Here is a 17,925-nt window from a genome sequence, read left to right as displayed (position 1 = left end):
AAGTTCTAGAAATAGACTCTATGGAAAAAACAAACAGACAAACAAACAAACAAAAAAGCTGTTCCTCAAATTAACCTTGACTTTCCACCTTAATTTTTTAATTAGAAAACTCTTTTGGAAAAAAATGAAAGATTTTAACTTTGTCTATCAGGTTTACACAATATAGGCCTTCCTGGACCCTCCTGCTGGATTTCTACTTATGCAGTGTCTCTACCTGCACAAGCCTTTCTTGGTTCCTTAGTTACCCATCTGTTCAGAATGTTATTCTTGTATTCTTCCCTTATTAACTCCAGGTCACTTTCAGATATCAGACTTAGAGTTCTCCAAGGTATGTTTCCTTGAGTCCTTCAGTTTAGGCTATGTTTCATTTGTCTGATTTTGTTTATACTTTCAATGTCTTTTATACTGCTAAGCAAAACCATAATATATTAATCGGATGGATGAAAATGACTTTACGCTATACCAATTATTGTTTCTACTGCAGAAGAAGTTATCTAGGGAAAAATGTAGCTTCTATTCTATCATGATTAACATAATTTGCCCCAAGAAAAGGACAGGATATAAAAATAAAGAGTTAATGGGTTGTCATGAATTTTCTTTTTAAATACTATCTTTTAAGATTTTCTGATATATTTTTTAAAAGCCTAGGGAAACTGAAAACCTAATAGAAAAGTATAGCAATTATTTTTAATATTGATTTTCTGCAGTACTTACAGTTTATATGACTAATTTGGCCTGGGTAAATTGTCTTGTATTTTCCCTGCATGTATTTCTTTCTTTTTAACAGCTTCATTGAGATATAATGTACATACTATAAAATTCAACCATATGAAATCTGCAACTAATGGTTTGTTTTTAGTATATTTACAGAGTTGTACAATCATCATCATATAGTAATTTTTAAATATAATCATCACTCCAAAAAGAAGCTGTATAAGCTATTTTTTAAATACATTTTTTGCACAATTATGTATCTTTCTTACAGAGCAGTGATCTCCTTTGTTAATACACATCTATTAATGTTTTGTTCAGTTAATACCTATTTCTTACTTTAAAGCATAAGCATGGGAACAGAGTTTGTATCTGATTTGGGGTCACCTTTATGTCACTAGTTCCTAGCAGACTACTTGTCATATAGTAGAAGCTTTATTCCTTTGTTAAGGAATTTGACTCACAAGCCTCAATATTGTCATCTGTAAAGGAAGATGAAAATATTAATACATATCACACAGGATGTTTTGAGAGTCAAAAAATATAACGCATGCAAGTTCACTTTTTAAACTGAAATACTATATACATCTTAAATATTATTTAATAAATATTTTCAACTCGGGGAAAAATCTAGATTACAGAGATATGAAATTGGGAATATGATAGCAAGTGATGAGATGCTCTCAATTTCTCTTCCTTTTCCCAAGAACAGAGGAAGAATAAATTTCCTGGAGTTCTTTATGATTCTTATCGGCCATAAAGGATATTTTCATGACTACTTCTGGACAACGAGATGGGAGCAGAAGTGATATGCACCATTTGCAAGCCCAGACCTTAAAACCATCTTGAGGTTCTCATGACAAAAACAAAAAAATATGGAGTTGTAGTCACACTATGGAAGAATCATGGATGCATTTCTTTAAGGAAAACTTCTTAGAAAAGCAATCCAATCTGCAACAAACTATAACATGAAGGAGAATTCCACTATTTTGTGTACTAAGTCACTGAGATTACCAGGTGGTTGGTTATATAACCTTATACAGAAATTGGTACTTTGAAGAGGGGACTACCATAACACAAAGATAAATATTTGGTATTGGTTAAGCCTTCAGAGATGAGCATCAAGGAAGCTGACACAGGCTGGAAGCATAGGTCTTCAGATTATGCAGTTGCAAGACACTCCATTTGAATACCTTCTTAGTTGCAGTTCTCAATACAGATAGCATGCTTAGTCAATCAATAGCTCTAGCAGAAAGGCTTGGAAAGCAGAATCTTAGTAGAATATGTTGGCTACCAATGGATGGTCTGGTAAGATATTGTAAGTTATGAGCTCAAGGAAGAATTAGATACTTTGCAGGCAGAAGTGAAAGAGAATAAGGAAAGTGGAGAAATTCAAGGCCTTTTAGGGGTGAAAAAGTGAAAAGATTCTAGATTCTAGACCTTCAAAAGTAAGATATGAGATGTTTAACGACTTTGAAATACTAAGTCCAGGAAAAATCCTTCAGTTGGATGAGTGACTAGAGCAATGATAAATTCAGACTCCATCAATCCCATTCAATCCCACTAACCTCAAGGTAGCTTTAGTTAAGACAGAGAGACAGGGTTTTGAAAAAGCAAAGAAATAAAGCAGATCTGAGAACTGTGTCTAGGAAAGGTTTTAGGGTATGGTTACTGGACATGAAACTGGCTGGAATGTATAGAGATTAGAAGCTATGAAGGTGTTGAAAGAATTACATTGACAAATAAGTCACAAATTCATTCAAAACGTCTTTGGCTTTTTGAGACTTGAGGTGACCTTTAGGATTCTGACCTATCACAAGCAGGCAGAAAGCCTTAAACCCCCTAACAATGGTATGCTCTCCAGCATTCACTTTAGAGTCCCCAAAGAAACTGAACAAAGAGAAGACCCTCAAGAGTAGAGCCACAGTCCATAAACTACAAAAGACAAGGGATTTCCTCCAACAGAGAGCAAAATCAGAGCCTAAAAGGAACTATTTTTACCCACCCAGACTAGGGGAAATTCATAAGATTGGCCCCATGGAATTTCAGAGCAATTATGACCAGTGTTGTAGCTCAAGGCCCTCAGGAAACAGATTCAGAGACCCTGAGATATGTGTGCCACAGGTTATTTGGGAAATGTCGTTGGAAACAACACCTCTAAGGAGTAAGAAAAGTAAGATTAGGCAAAGGGAAACATTGAACCAGTGAAGTAATTTCAACAAAGGACTCAGCCAATCCCACCAGAGGTTAGAGGGTGGGAGATCCCTTCAAGTTGTCCCCATTGAGACAAAGAGTTGATGTCTCATACTCTGCACTAGTCATTGGATGCAAGCTTCCACAAGGCAGGTCATACTCTTGGTCAAGACAGTGATTTTTAGATAGCAGTTCCTGGAGGGGGGCTCATCTGTGAGCCATCAGCAGCTGAGAGGCTAAGGACCTTGGTCATAAAGGAAGATCTGGGGAGGGCACCACAGCATCCACTATAACTATTGATTTATGTGTCTTGTATTTTTTCCCTTCATAAATGAGAGTACACGTTGCAATGATCCCATCCCTATTCTACTATTGTATATTTGATGGTGGTAGCCAAGGAGGGAAATTGGGGTTGGATACTGGTCTTCATGAACTATCAGACCATAAAAATAAAACTGGCCCAATTTTTCAATAAGCCAGAAGCCCATAGAACTGAAGCTTGAGAAACTTACATTTTTCCAATGAGATGCACCCGCTGCCTGTTGACCAGCTCCGCTTCCTTACACTTCCCCAATTCTTGGTTTCCCACGCGTGGTTATAATGAGATGCAAGACCTCTATTTAATCACCGGCGGCCTGTTGACCAACTCCTTTTCTTTGCCCCTCCTGTTTTCCTTTGCAGTTGTATAAATTACTAACTTCAGTTGAGGGGGAGACATGGATTTGAGATTTGTCTTCAATCTCTTTGGTTGACATCACCTGTAACAAAGCCTACTTCCCTGGCAATACCCATTGCCTCAGTAACTGTCTTTCTGTGTGGCAAGCAACAGGACCTGAACCCCTGGCATTCAGTAACAAGGGCACACATGTGAATCTAGTGTAGAGACCTGAACATTATCTGGAGATCTGCTGTTTTGAAAAGGACATCAAATTGTTCTCCATGGGGAGGATGAGGACATACTTCATGTTTAGAAGAAAGAATAAACTTGATCCATGATGATCAGACAGGATTAATCAGAGACTAACTTGATGTTCACCAATACCATTTGTCCTTCAAGGGGACACAGGAGAACCTTATTTTCACCTACCCTTGCATTTAGTTTGTATCTAGTTATAGCCAATAGAATGTGGAGGTAAGAGAAGGAAGCCACTTCTAGACACAGTCCTGAAAATCTTCAACAAGTATCTCAGTCTACACTCTTATCCCATCCCTGAAGCTGGAAGTGAAAGACCCCCAAGTTGGTAGAGCTGTTTTATAGACTATAATATGATTGAGCCAAATTATAGGAAGAACTGAATTCCTAAATTACTTTTCAAAGAAGAGCCACCTAACCTACAGTGGATTGTACCTGAGAAAGAAACTTTTGTGGTATTAAATCACTGGGATTAGGGGTTGTGTGTTAGCCGTGAGTAGGAATGGCAACCCTGAATTATGCAAAAAAAATAGTTGTATATGTGTTCCTGAAGTTAGGAGAGTAGGTAAGATTACCCAGAAGAGTCACAGGAAGACACAACCTTTCCAAATTTCAAGGAAAATATTCAGTTGCATGTGAGAACAATACAATGCCTGAAGATGCTTCTTATATATGAGTAGGTGATAAAGAAACATAAGTTTTGGCTGGGCGCAGTGGCTCATGCCTGTAATCCCAGCACTTTGGGAGGCCGAGGCGGGTGGATCATGAGGTCAGGAGATCGAGACCATCCTGGCTAACACGGTGAAACCCCCGTCTCTACTAAAAATACAAAAAATTAGCCTGGCGTGGTGACGGATGCCTGTAGTCCCAGCTACTCGGGAGGCTGAGGCAGGAGAATGGCGTGAACCCAGGAGGCAGACCTTGCAGTGAGTAGAGATCACGCCACTGCACTCCAGCCTGGAGGACAGAGCGAGACTCATCTCAAAAAACAAAACAAAACAAAAAAACCAAAAACATACGTTTTAGCATTTTCATAGGTCTTAAATATCAAGATAACAGTTAAGATCTTGAATCTGTAGGACAGTTTTCCAAATGTGGAAAGCCAGTGTACTGTAGGCTCCTTAGGACCTTTAATACGCTCCTACACATTGCTACCCCAGCCTACCACTCCCACTCCTACCACCAGCCAGTACCCACTGCTCCCACCCCCACAGGCTTCCAAGTCCCCAGGAAATCAAGGGAAGCCTTTTCTAATATTTTTTTTACCTTTTGTCAAGGAATATATGCTTTTCCAAGCCTATAGAGATGGCTCTTTACATCCATGCGTTCCACATCCATACATTCAACCAATAGGGAATAGAAAATATTTGGGAAAACAGATTGTGTCTGTACTGAACATGTGCCAGTTTGTTCTTCTTGTCATTATTCCCTGAACAATACAGTGCGACAACTATTTTCATAGCATTTACATTGTATTAGGTACCATAAATGATCTAGAGATAATTTAAAGTATACAGGATGATATGCATTGGTTATATGTAAATACTACAGTGTTTTATATTAGAGACTTGAGTATCTGTAGATGTTGATATCTAAGGTAGGTCCTGCAGCTAATTCCAGACAGATACAGAGGGATAATGGTACAGGATACATTTCCAAAATCTCCTCTATACCAGTGTTTAAACAAAGCAAAACAAAAAATGCATGGAAAGCATTTTTATAGACCATAAGGTTGTTTTGATTGTGTTCATCACCAGAGAAGGAAGATAAAACCAAATGGGTAAGGGAAGTGTTAGAAACATAAAAAGCCTGGTGTACATTCTGCCTTCTTATTTCAGTACTGAACCTTGTTAGTGGTGGAGAGCATTGAGGCATCTATAAGGGGAATGTGATGCTTTCTCCCTGAGCTGCAGTAATCTCAGTTATGGATGCTGATCAAGAATAGCAAATTAAAGATCCCCAGTCTCCATCATCTAAGTGGCAGTATCATCGAGACAGTAGTGTAGTAAGTATTGCACAGCTAGATGTCATGCATAATCGTACATATGCTGGAATTTTATGCGTTTTAAGATCAAAACAGGTGTTTAAAATGATAGCTTTTGCTCCAAGGCCTAGAAACAGGAGAAAGGCACTGTTTCTCTGCTTTCAAGAAACAATTGCTCAGAAGGGAAAAAAAGCTGTTTAAAACTTCATGCCATAATTCTACAATTGATTATTAGTGCCACAGAGAGCATAGTACAAATTTATTTTCAACCACTGAGAATAATAATACAAAAAAAGTATCTTAAAAGAGGGTATTTTTAGCATAATAAGTGATTGTGTGGTTATATATAGATTTTGTTTCACTTTCTTCCAACTGTGAATGTGATTGTTTTCATATGCTTAGGAAATTTGCATGTAATGTGTGCTATTTGTATCATGGCCAAATCACTTGGATTCAAGCTCAAACTGCTCACTGAAACAGGACGGAAGCCCACTGAGATAAATATAGTTATCTTTCATTTCCCAAGACTCAAATCCAGGAAAATATCTTCCCCTTTTCCTAAATTTGCCTGTCTGTCAAATTTGCAAATAATTATCAAATTCTCACTGCTAGGAAAATGAGCAACTGGATAAAGCATCAATAATTGTGGTCTATAGCTTGGGAGCAAAGAGAAGAAAAAAATTGCAAATGAAAATGCATTTGACTTCTTACTATGTTACAGGTTGAATTCATTAAAAAAAAAAGTTACTTGTGAAACTTGTCAGCAGTAGAAAAAGCCTTCATATGTTTTTTATTAATTGAAATTTTATTTGCATACCATAAAATTTACTATTTTAATTACACAATCTAATTGTTTTTCGTATATTCACAAAGTTGTGGAATCCTCACTATTGTTCAACTATAGAACATTTTAATCACCCTAAAAAGTAGGCTTGTACCCATTAACAATCACTTCTCATTTGTCTCTCCAGCCCCTTGAAACCCCTAATCTACATACTGTGTATATGGATTTGTCTTTCTGAACACTTTATGTAAATAATGTCATATGATCTGTGTTCTTTTATGTCTGGCTTCTTTCAGTAGCCTCACTTTATGGATAAGTTAGATAGGCCCGTGATAGGAAAACAAATTGTCCAAGTTACATAAATTTTTCTGGGCACATCCAGGACTAGAATCTGCTCTTATGAGATCTGCATTTAGCAGAATACCAACTGAGTACTTGCCGGGAGCTCTGTTCTCAAGGGGGCTTTCGACCTCATTGGAAATGTCACCGAATAAAGAAAATTGTGTTTATTGTAAGTCTCCTTTGAGAACGCTATGCAAGTTTGGAAAAAGACTTTGGTAAGCTACATGGGATGTAAGAGGAAATATGAGCTCACTCTATAACATGACCGAGTCACAAGAGATCGTACCTAAATTGCCCTATAATAAGTATGGATTTGGTGAAGAATATGGCATTTGTGTTGCCGAGTGGGTATATGATATTGGGGCTGAGTCTCCCAAAATAAACTTTGAACACATATATAATAAATATATTTGTGAAGGAATGTTAAGGAATAAGCTTGTCCAAGCCTTCTGCATTTCCACTCAGCTCTCACATGCGGGCCCCTGGCTCCAACACCAAGGCCCCCTCAGTTGAAATTTTTACAATACTGACTTTATTTTGGTAAAACCCATTCTGCCTGAAATATTCTCTCTTGAACTCAAACCCCATAGCAACATCACCCTCTTCCTTCATGAAATCAGTCTATTTCCAACATTGCAGACCTGTAAATTTTCTTACTTCTCTCAATTGTATTTCTCCATCTCAGATAACTCACCATATCTTTTTTATTGTAACCCATACTGGATTTCAAGTGAACCAACATAAGTAACTTGTCTTCCTGAAGTCCCAATGCACTAACTGTATCTTCTGTCCCCAGTTCTGTACCCACCCATGGCCCAGGTTACAAACTTAGACCTCTGTAGGGCTACTCTGGTGTGGAGTTCACTTTCTACTCATGATGACTTTCCTTTTATTAGATCATGCAAAAGTAATTGCAGTTTTTGCCATTACTTTTAATGCAAGATTGGAAAAAGACTCTGGTTGGCTACATGGAATATAAAAGAAAATATGAGGAATTTGATAATTCCTTCAGGAACTCTTCACTCAGAGGAAGCAGAGAAGGGAGATTTCTTAGCAGAAGAAAGAAATATCCTTAACAGGAAATTTGAACTTTAGATCTACAGATTATTTGTACAAGTAAGAGTAAGGCAAGAGAAAAAGAAAAGAGACTGCTTTAAACTGGAAGGGAATGGAAAGTTAAAGACCAACTCCCAGCTTCTTTTGTCATCAGCAGGAATGGGGGCCCAGAACAAGAGAGAATGTTTTTTAAAAACAAGTGACTTTTAAAAAATTTATATTTTTTACATTTTGTTTTATGTGTAAATTTTGACTCCACTTCACATTGTTTGGGTTAACACAATAGTTTTTGAGAAGAAAGAATTGCCTAGGCCAGATGGGAGTTTTCCCTACACCAACTGTCTGGCCTTTGTTTGCAAACCATAGTTAAACCATCAAATGGGCTTCATGCATAGCCCAGGAGTCCATTAGCAGAGCAGATGATAAAAGGTCAAGAATATGGGCTATTTAGATATAGATGAAATCTGACAGATGAAACACTAAAGTAAACTAATAAGACCAAGAGGGAACTGACATTAAAGTTTGGGTAAGAAACTGATTACCCAAGATGCTACATAAACAATGAGGACCACTATGGCTATTGAACTGTTGTTGGAAAGCAGTCATCTCCAACAAAAGTGCTCAACAAATATTGAGATCCTGACTCTTCATGGATTCCCTTATCATCTTTGCTTCCCAAATACATTAAGAAAATCAAGGAAATTAAATTAGGATTTTTATCAATAATCTGGAAGATAGAATTATTCTGGTAAATTGAGTGTTCCAGTTGACATAGTTAACATTCGTCACCTATAAGACTTAGTAACTATTCAAGAATTTAAAATGCTATGTATTCTTCAATGTTCTCCAGAAAAAAGCAGAACTAATAGGAGATAGATAGATGGATGGGTAGATGAAGAGATAGGTAGATAGATAGACAGATAGATAGATAGATAGATAGATAGATAGATAGATAGATAGAGAGATAGATAGATAGATAGATATGGTCAGCTCTCTGAACTCATGGGGAATTGGTTCTAGGACATCCCATGAAAAACAAAATTAGAGGATGCTCAAATCCCTTATGTAAATTGGCATACACAATTGCCCTTAATATCCACGATTCTGTGTCTGTGATTCAACCAATCATGGATTAAAAATAAGTACTTTTGGCCTGCCATAATCAATTGTTTTGATCTGTAGTTGGTTAAATCCACAGATGCAAAACTTGCATATATGGAGGGTTGACTGTATTGAGAGAGAGAATGAGATAATAAGGAATTGGCTCGCATGATTATGGAGGCTGAGAAGCCCCACACTGTGCCCTTTGAAAGCTGGAAATCTCAGAAAGCTGGTGGTTTATTTCTTTTCAAAGAAGGAAGGAGAAATGATTGATTAATTTATTAAGTGTTGACACAAGAAACCCTCATGTCTTGTGTTAGGCACGAGAAAAGTTTATCTTCTTCTGGAGTCCACAACCTACTCTTGAGAACCAGGAAAACTGATGGAGTAAGTTCTAGTTCAAGTCTGAAAGTCTGAGAACCAGGAATGCAGCTGGTGCAAGTCTTAATCTGAGGGAAGGAGAAGTCCAATGTCTCACTTTGCTCAGTTGGGCAAAGAGAGAGAAGTTTCCCTTCCTCTGTCTTTTGTTCTATTCAGCTTGCAATAGATTGGATGATGCCCATCCACATTGGGAAGAGCAATTTTCTTTACTCAGGCTATGGATTCAAATGGTGATTTCTTCCAGAAACATCCTCACAGACACATCGAGAAACAATGTCTAGCTAGCTACCTGGGCACTCTGTAGCTTAGTCAACTAAACACAAAATTAACCATCATGCTAATTATTTGAAAATTGTTAATCCTCTGGTTGTAAAGATGCAAAAAGAGTGGCTATGCTGCCTGCCTCCAAGTTGCTCTCAGATCTAATTCTTTATTGTGACTGAAAGCAGAGCAGTCTTCAGAAGGGAATGATTTTCTCCAGCATCACCTAACAGGTGAATTTAGTGACACTTTACAGCTCCTTGTTGCTAATCATGATCTCAGAGAATACAGAATTTCTTTGCTGTCCCATTGGCATATGTCTGTGTCATCTTTAGATGAAACATCATCTTCATGCCAGCTCAGCATTTATTTTTAATTTGTTGTTTGCTGCCTTGCCCCAAGAGAGCAGAGTTTCCATTAACCAGAATGATTCCCAAGAATGGTGTTTTTTTTTTTTTCTCTCAGATAAAGATGTGACTTTGAACAAGGGAGAAGTACTCAAGCTGTGGAATCATAGACCCAAGTCACAGTTTTATCTTTGCCATTTATTTTGAACACAATACTTCCCATCATTTTTCAAATCTGAAAAGTTAGCAGATAGCTAACATAATCTCTAAAGCTTTCTACACGCTCTGAAAAACACTTAAGTTTACGCCTAGGTTGTTGTCTTAGAAAAATTTAGTATGCCTATGGTGATACTAGATGAAGACTGGAAACAAAAATAAACAAGATGCAGTGCTTGCCACTGAATATCTCAGTCTGGTAAGGAAGGTATATGAATCATTAACCACAGGACGCTGTGATGAGTGCTAATTAGGGGATATACTTGATCTAACCTATTCACACCATCTTATTATCAAATTCAAAAGACTACAAAATGACTGCTGAAGGTTAGAGACTCTTTTGAGGACATAGATAACCTTTTTTTCAATCCAGATGAAACCAATAACCTTTCTTCTAGGACGTTATCGCAAGGTTCTAACTCCATGTACTAAACAATATTTTTCTTAAGTGTGAGAACAGAAGAAAGAAAGGCTAGACTTACAAGGAAGGAAAAAGGGACTCAAAGGCAAAGACCATGATTTAATTTTTCAAAAAATTGGTGGAGCACAGTGTCTCAGACCTGTAATTCTAGCACTTTGGGAGGCCAAGATGGGAGAATCACTTGAGGCCAGGAATTTAAGGCCAGACTGTGCAACATAGTGAGACCCCAGTCTCTATCAAAAAAGAAGTAATAATTTAAAAAATTATATATATATGTGTGTGTATATATATATATTTGAACACGATTTTGAAAAATAAATAATTTCCATTACCTAACACAGATCTTGGCATGATACACGTGTTCAGGTACATGCTCATTTATTCATTCACTCACTTACTCATTTGGTACATACTGAACATCTGCTATGTGCCAACTGCTATGCTGAGTACTAGGGATACAACGATGTACAAAGCATCCAAGGTTTCAGTCCTCAAGGAACTTATATTAAAGTGAAAGGTGAACTATAAACTAGAAAACAAAATATTTTGATTAGTCTTGTGAAGGAAATAAGTGGTGACATGACAGAAAACACGGAGAGGGTTGCTGCATGAAGCAGGCTGATCTGGAATAGTCCCTTTTAGAGGTTAACAATGTAAAGGCCCTTCTTGGTGCATAGGAAGGGAAGAAAGAACACAAGACCACCAGGATCATATTTAGTGAAGAGAGAGGATGGTAACAACATGACTTTGTGAAGGTGAGTAGATGAAGCATGTGTTGTCAAGTCAGAGCTTAATAACATGGCTGCAAGGGATGAGGAGAAGGGAGGTAGCAAATATTACACCTAAATTTAGTTAAATGAACTAGAAATTTAGTTAAATGAACTAAAGGAGAAGGAAGAAAGGAGGGAAGGAAGGAAGGAAGGAAGGAAGGAAGGAAGGCAGGAAGGAAGGAAGGAAGGAAGGGAAGGGAAGGGAAGGGAAGGGAAGGAAGGGAAGGGAAGGGAAGGGAAGGGAAAGGAAGGGAAGGAGAAATAATTGATTAATGTACTGACTGCTGACCTATATTTTTGTGTTAGATATAAGAAAGGTGTGCTTTTTCTGGAGTCTACGACCTAAAAAGTTATGCTAAATTCTATGATAAGTCAAAGTATAGCATTAAAAAAGAATACTCAATTAGAATATAGGCTCTAAAAGAAGCAGTAAAGCCCTTTGATGGTGATAGAATTTTGGATAATTTGGGCAGTTAATCATTTTCTCTCTGTGATTCTACAGGAATGAAAGGGAAGATTTATCTTCCAAAGTGAGTGGGATTCACTAGGTTACAAAATAGAAAAGCACATTTCAGGCAGGGATAACAGTGTGTACTGATAAATGGAGACATGAACAGCCTGGTACACACATGAGAAGTCTCCAAATAGTTCAGCAAAACTAGGGGAGAGAGTGAAAGAGAAAGAGTGCTGAGAGATAAAATTGGAAAGTCAGGTAGTATCAGATCAAGTAGTGTTTTTTATGCTGACAAAGAATTTACTAGTAGTTAATGCTTCTGAAGATTCAGCTCTGCTGATATTCTGTCTGTGGCTCAAAAAAGCCAACTTCCTTCCTGTCTCAAGGCCTTTGCAGTAATTTATGTCTCTGATTCCCCCACCCCAGAGGCTCTTGTGCTGACTCCTTCCCACCATTTGTCAATCATGTCTCGGCATAAATATCCCCTTCTTAGAAGGAATGCTTCCTGAAGCTTTGTCTTAAATTGACTCACCAATTTCTCCATCACTGTTTTGTTTTCTCCTTAATGTTTTCTATTACCTGGGATCATCTTGCTTAATATGTGTTTATTTGTTTATTTTCTGCTTTTCTCTGCTGGGATAAAAGCTCACCAGAAGAAATATTTTCTATTTTATGTACCACTGTATTTCCAATACCTGTAAAAAATAGTAGGTGCCTATTAAATATTTGTGGATGATTGAAAGTGAAAGCATTGTTTAGGGAGATAAATGGTCTGTCACATTTTGGAATATCAGTTTGATTGCAGTATGGAAGGATTGTATCTTCCCAAAGGACAAAGTTCTAAAGTCAGTATGGGATATTTTTTTAAATGTATAATTAAAAGTATCTTGAAAATGGATTACAAAGCTGTGCAAAGCCACTTTGTAGACTGACATATATCCTTCCAGGAGAGTAGGTTCAACATCCCTAGAGTTTTTTACTTTTTTATAATTCCAGAAAAGGATATGTCCCTTTCTGCACTTGACACCCTATTCAGAACGTTACTGAAATAGAAATTAGTAGAGTGATAGGAGAAATAACCTGAACAATTTATTGTTTTGTCCTGGTTGAGACCGAGTGTTGCTGAATTAGTATGAGCTTAATGCTCATATGATACCACTTTGTGAAAGATAAAAGTAGAATGTCTAAGTTTTGAGGCTGGGAGACCACTTAACAATGGTGTTTAATCACCTCTTGATATGAAAAAAAAAAAAGACATCTCTTTGGCGTTTTCAATCTTGTGATACCCAATTTTATATATTTGAGAGGTTTCTGCAGTGAACTGAATGTTATTTTGGTTGTTTTTGAATCCACTTTCTTTATCCTAGGCATAGTTTGAATATTGTTGCAGAAGATGCGTTGGAATTAAAAGACCAACAGGATCCTTAGTGTATCTATGACTTCTAATGACCTGGATGGTTAGTTCCCACTTTGTCAGTCCTCTTGTCCTATTCCTACCCACCACAATCCTTTGAGACATCAGCAAATACTAGGTGAGTCAACATTTTCTTCCCTTTTCTCTCCTATCCCAAAAAGATTAAATATCAAAGTCTGGCAAAAATCGAGTTGTTCATTTAAATGTCAGTTCTCAAATAATGGCCTCTCTCTCTGCCTCGTAAACATACAGTCACATTTTGTCTTTTCTTCCAAGCAACTAGGAATGGAAGAAATATTAGCTCTCTATTCCACCTAATTCGCAACATTGCTGTCTAACTTGGTGTGAGATCCAATTCTCATCTAAATGATGATTCATGTATAAAAGACATTTGAAGACTGCTAAAAATGTTCTATCAGAAGCCAAATGTTTTGTACTTCTATTTGCTTTTTGCCACCCCTCCCTCTCTCACACCCCCATCCCAAATATCTATCCTTTATAAGTATGCAATTATACTAGGGAATTAAATTGCATATTATAATAGACATAATTTGGTTTAACACTGTAGGATAACAGGTTGAAAAGAGACTAAATCAAAGTATTGGCTCAGTACAGTCATGCACCAGCCCTCACTCTTCTCATCTTAGCTAGAATGGATTTATTTTTACATCCATCCAGTGCTAGACAGGCAGATGCAATAAATACCTCAATGCTTGTTGTCCTGTAGGAAGGTTTGATGGACACGTTTGTCCTGTGGAAATGTGACCATTGCATAGGATCATTTTAATAATGCTTTACAAATCAAAAAGCATCTCTGCTGCATAGATGGATAACACTGGGCAGTACTGACCACTCCATGCCAGTTCTAGTGTATATAAAGACAAATGGAGCTCAGAGAGGTAGGACTTCATTTTTCAGTGTGGATTCAGCAGATTTGTGGAGAAAGGAATCTCAGGCTCCCTGCTTTTGAGAACTCTTAATAGGGGTGATTTATTCAACCTTTCACTGCCTCATTTTTTTGTGTGAAAATTAAGGATAATAATAAACCACATCTCATAAAGTTTTGTGGGGATTTAAGGAGATAGTATAATAGAGTGATTAACATGGTAAGAGTTAACAGTCCATATATTTTAGCTGTTTAATTATGTTAAAGAGACATCATAACCAAAAAGTAATTATGATACTGGTTATGATGATTCTCATTTTATATGTCCAGAGAGAGAGTATTGGTGATACTAAGAAACTTGACTACAGTCACAAAAGTCCTCAAATCTTGTCTCTGGGTTCCAAGCTCCAAACCTTACCTTATTTCCGGGCTCCAAGGGCTCAGTGAAGGGACTGGGGCTAAATGCACTTATGAAAGAGAACCTGTCTGTGCTCATAAGGATTTCTGCTGCAAAACCTTTCTAAAAATGAGTCCAATGAGAGTTTCCAACTCTTGTATTTCCATTTTTGTCCTCATGAACAAAGCGAGTGTGCACTACAAGCCCAACTTGGATTTGACAGGAGGAGTCCCTTGTACTATTTGAGTTACTAATGGGATAGCAAACAGCTCTTGTAATTTACTTTGTACTTCGATAATGTCTTGGCTTCAAGGGTCACACAGGCCTTTCCAAACATTAACTTATTTCCCTCTCTTTACATTTCGAAGGGGTCAGAAAAGGTTAGCTTTCTTTTTGTTTTGTGGCTGAGAAGACTGAGGTTTAAAAAGGGTATGCATCCTACCAAAGTTGCCCCAGAAACTGAGTGCTATCCAATCTGCTACAGTTAGCTACAGACACTGTAACCCACACAAGGAAATTTGTCCAGGATGTTTTGCATTCTGACCTAGAACTGCCACTGAATGTTATTTGTGTTACTTTTCTATAGGCCTCAAGCAATGCGTAGAACAAACAAGAGTATATTGCGAGTCTGGCTTCTGCAGCACTGCAGAGTTAAAAGAGCTGAATGAACAGGAGCAAGCCTAACTACAAAATGCATTAGTTCCAAGCAAAATACAACTTATCACATTAAGAACGAGCTGGGAAGGCTGATTTATTTGTTTTAGAAGCTGGGTGGAACAAGGAAGAGAATACGTAGGCGTACATGGACCACATTTCAGCACCTCTTCTGAAACCAGGGAACAGATTCATTCAGTTAGGAACTGACTCCAGGTCCTAGTTTAGATGGTTTCCCTTATGTCATCTCATTGAATCATCACAACAACCCTGGTTTCTGTAAAGTGTTATGCGTTGAGATAGTGGAGAGAGAAAGCCTAAATAGACGGCTTCTTTCACCTACTTACTCAAGTTACCTTCCCACTGAATTCTTCCTTTCCAGGCTGCTATATCTAAAATCATGACCTCCTTTGTACCCCTATCCCTTTTCCTATTTACCAAAAGTTAATGTATCACTGTTGCATGAGCTAATCTACATGTGACTGTGTGTTTGTGTGTGTGTATATGTGTATTAGATTGGTGCAAAAGTAATTGCGGTTTTGGCCATTACTTTTTATTGCAAACACTGCAATTACTTTTGCACCAACCTTATATATGTCTGTATATATCGCTAGTGTCTATTACACATTAGGGTTCAACAAATAACTATTGAATTAGTAAATGAATGTATTCATGTTCTCCTAACAACTCATGGCTGCCTTAGTAGCATGCAATTACATTTGCTATTGAAAAATTATTTGTGTGGTTGTTTTATTATACTTTATCTCATCCTCTAGAAGGATCTGTGAAAACTGACAATGTTTTTGTTTGATTATAAGGCATGTTGCCTGGCAGAAAGTAGTTCACAATGAATACTTTTAATGAAAAAAATAAACAAAGTAATTTGATCAAGTAAAAAACTGACATAGCAAGATTGAGAATGTTTTCATTTATTTAATAGCTATTTATTGAACAATAGGTATTATTGCAGTCTTCATGGGGTTTACCACCTCATGGACTCTTCTCATGCCAAATTTCAGGCTAAGCCTTTATTAGAAATCTAACGTTTAAATAAAAAGTAATTTCATTTATGTTCTAATGTTTAATTCATAGTTCAGACATGCCTTATAAATAAGAAAGTTTTATATTTGACAACTTCATTTGTCTGCAACTTCAAGGGTAAGAAGCAGAAAATAAGCCAGAAAAGCCTATTTCCAGCTAAAATAGTTCACAAAGTTTGACAGCACCAGTCTCTTAAATTGTAATTCACATTCCACATACTCTTAAATATCAGCGAACTACTTTGTCGTCTTAGGATCATTCCTCCTCTCACATATTTGCCCTAATCCATCTATCGCTAAGCCCTATGGTACTACAGTCAAATGCCTTTTATCTCCAACTGTCTTCCCATTCCAACTTCTACTAACATATTTTAGGCATTGTAGGTTCCAACCTGGGTAACTTCCTCTCTTAACTGGCATCTCTGCCTTCACAGTTCTTTTCTCTAGCACAGAATGGAAAGTTAATTAAAAAAATAAAAAGGAAAGCAGGTGAAGTTCATGTGCCAAACCAGCCCCAGTGTAAGAGAATGATACTAACCCCATTCTGGTGGTGGAACCTTCTATGGCCATCTGCAGTCCAAGCGAATGGATAATCCATCACCATGTGGCATACTTTCTATGGAGTCTGACTCTTGCTGATTTAGTTTCTAACTCAACAGTAACACAATTCCCTGAACACTCATCCTCAAGTCATCTCTTGATTTCTAAACTTTATTTTTTTAATGAAAGGTGAACTCATTTACTATGGCTTTCAAGTCTCTTTACAATCTATGCTCTAACTAGAATCTGTTTCTCATCGTTGCCACATATATTGTACTTGTTTGTTTGTATGGCTGTCTTCCTACTGGATATGTATTTCTTTAAACATGGGATGTGCATCGCTAGGGAGATGAGAGTTGCTTTTACATTGTACTCTATGGTGCACTTCATAACAGCTAAGGATAAGTGGAAAAAATTCTCCTTTGCCTTCCCTTCAATCCTTTTAATGACTGGAGAAGGGCTAAGTTTTGTGCTAGTACGCCCTTAACAACTCTTTTACACTTAATAATCTCCTTTTTTATCAAGCAGACTGCAAATCTAGGCTTGGTGCCTTCAGCAAATAAAGTAGCTGGGCTGAATTTAGTTAGTTATATATACTGTTTTAATTGTGTTGGGTTTAACAATTACCTTCTATTTGTGGCAAATGAGACTCACTTTTCATTGAGACCAAAAATAATGTCTTTTCAAATACGTTTATTAAGACATAAAAGTATATGTAATTTTTAAAAATGCTCTATGATAATATAGAGAGCACAAAGACATAACAAAAATATGATGGGACATTTGAATAACTACAGTTTGGGAAATAATGGGCGATAATATAATTTCTTTTCTCAGAGCAAGAAACATGTCTGTTAATTTCTCCATCCCCAAAATTCGCATGTTTCACAGGCATCATTAAACACTTGCAAGAAGAAGGAGGAAAGCTTATATTCCAAGGCCCATTATTGAGATCATGCTCAATAAATTCTCAAATCCTTTGCCCCTTTCTCCTTATACAGACATATCTTGGAGATATTGTAGGTTCAGTTCCAGACCACTGCAATAAATCAAGTATCTC

Source organism: Trachypithecus francoisi, unplaced genomic scaffold (genome assembly GCF_009764315.1).
Source record: "Trachypithecus francoisi isolate TF-2019V2 unplaced genomic scaffold, Tfra_2.0 Lachesis_group7, whole genome shotgun sequence".
NCBI classification, from domain to species: domain Eukaryota; kingdom Metazoa; phylum Chordata; class Mammalia; order Primates; family Cercopithecidae; genus Trachypithecus; species Trachypithecus francoisi.
Note: the sequence above shows the minus strand (reverse complement) of the source record.